The sequence below is a fragment of the Centrocercus urophasianus genome, unplaced genomic scaffold (assembly GCF_019232065.1).
Source record: "Centrocercus urophasianus isolate 14NV4802_14NV808 unplaced genomic scaffold, USGS_Curo_1.0 seq_26, whole genome shotgun sequence".
Classification (NCBI taxonomy): Eukaryota; Metazoa; Chordata; class Aves; order Galliformes; family Phasianidae; genus Centrocercus; species Centrocercus urophasianus.
In genome coordinates, this window is record NW_024884822.1 from 11,772,172 (window position 1) to 11,774,415 (window position 2,244).

Sequence of the window (2,244 nt, forward strand, 5' to 3'; positions counted from 1 at the left end):
ACTTTTGAATTATAGACTGTAAAAAGTACTAATTTTCTGAGCAGTCTCCTGAGAAGAGCACTTCACCAGAGCATAGCAGAATGTAGATATCCTGTTCGTGGTGTTTATGGTTGAGGATACTTTCACGTGTTTTGACTTGTAGACTTAAACAGGTTTTAATGAGAGATGGGATCATTTTGATAATCTTGTTTGAGTGCTGCAAAATATGTTCCTTCAAGCCACAGGCCCACCAAATTACAGTATGTGTATTCTTTAATACACTTCCAAAAAATCTTGGAAAAGCCAAATGGCATTAGACAGATAAGCCTGGGAAGTGTTGACTGGTTAAGTAGTCAAAGCGGCACATTAACCACTAATCAGTGCAATTCAGACTTTCAGCTGAGTCTTTTTTGTTTAGCATCCTCCATGGGAATATCACATGGGAAGATGAAATTTCTTGCAAGAGTGAAACTTTGGGCTCTGATTTGTGATCTTTGCTAATTAGTGCTGCAGTGATGTCTTAAAAAAAAAAAAATCCCACAGTGCTGCTTTCCCACTGCCTGTGCCATGTGTTAGCTACCACCCCAGAACCAGCAGCAGTGAGGTCTGAGTCTTCCCAGGTGCTGACACACCAACCCGTGAACAGCAACAAATTGAGATCAATGGTAGTTTATAGTAATACACTGGAGGCTGAGGAGCAGATGGGCTCTCTGCGAACGAGGTAACCTTGAGTACTGGGAGGGAGAACAGCTGAAAGTGGTGAAACTTTGAGCTATTGTCCATCTGTATTTGTGTATATTTCTTAGCCCCTGTGCTGGTTTTCTTAGAAAAGATCATGAGTTTGGTATGATTGTGTAAAAAATAAAACACCATCAAGAGCTAACAAGTTACTAAAACCCATGTTGTACAGAGAGTAAAAAAGACCTATTATACTGTTTCATGTAAATAACAATGTCCTTTACTACACATGGCTGAGATGAGTAATTTCCCCTTCCATCTGGGCTAGGCCTGGGGAAACACAAGACCAGAGATTGCTTCAGAGGGGAGGAGCAAGGTGATCTGAAAACAAGACAAACTGGAATGGTGTCAAAACAACCCATCTGATGGCACAGCGGGGGCTGCTGTGATGGCAAATCAGGGTCTGGTTGGCCCCGTTCTGAGGCATGGAGGGAAGAAAACACAAGGGGTTGGTATCCAGGATGGTGCGTGCAGCTGTACTGCACAGGCAGTAAAAGTACTCATAGATGTATTCCTTCTCAGAAGCTAGTTTAAAGCACAATTTCTGATAGTATACTGTTCTTTCATTTTATGACTTCAAGATATTTTAAATCTTGTCTTAAAATTGAAGCGTAACTTCCTCTAGAAACTCCTGTTCTACGTTAAGGAAGATCCATAGCTTTTAGTGAGTTGAAGTGCTGATGTTCTGATCTTTATTCTTCTTTCAACCTTACCATCAACAGCAAAAGTGACAAAGTTTGCCACAATCACTCCCCTATGTCAAGGATTTTCTACAAGAAGAGATGTTACATAAACTAAGTCCTTGCTTTTGAGTTTAGATACAGTGTGCTTGAATCATGTGTGTTCAAACAGCCGCTTGAGCTACATTTGCCAGCAGCACACTGCAAGGCCCTCATGCTCAGCTGTTCCTTTGCTCAGAAGAGGCTTCCTGAGATAAAACGCCACAGATTTGGTCAGAAAAGGCAAAGCTGTGCAGGTCGCATCTGCATGGCTGGGCATCTTCATGCCCTGCGTCCAGCCCAAAGAAGCGCACAGCACAGGACTGAAGCACTGCGAGGCTCCGCGGTGCTTTTCTCACAAAGGGAGCAATGGCAGAAGGACTATGCAACCCAGCTGGGAGCTCAGGCAGCTGCTGCTGGGAATCCTCGGCCGCAGGCAGAGGCCGATGGCCGACACCTTTGGCCCTTGTGGCGGTGATGAAGCGACTGCGGAGTGCTTTTAAGTGCTTGCGAGCGGGCAGGGCGCAGAGCGGCAGAGCGCGGACAGCTTCCCTGGCCAGCCGGGCGGGGGGCTGCCCAGCCCGCAGGCACCGCGCTGACAGGAAGGCCGCCCAGCGGCATCGCGGAGCTCAGCCGCTCCACCTCTGCGCCACGCTGAGCCGGGCCGGGCGAGACGCGGCGCCCCGGGCAGGGAGAGCCGGGCGGGGTCTGGGCGCGAACCGGCGCGGCCCTCCGCCTCCGCCAGAGCTCTGCCCCCGCCGTGCACCCGGATCGGGGCCCGGGCCCGGCCAATGAGCGCGGAGGCAGC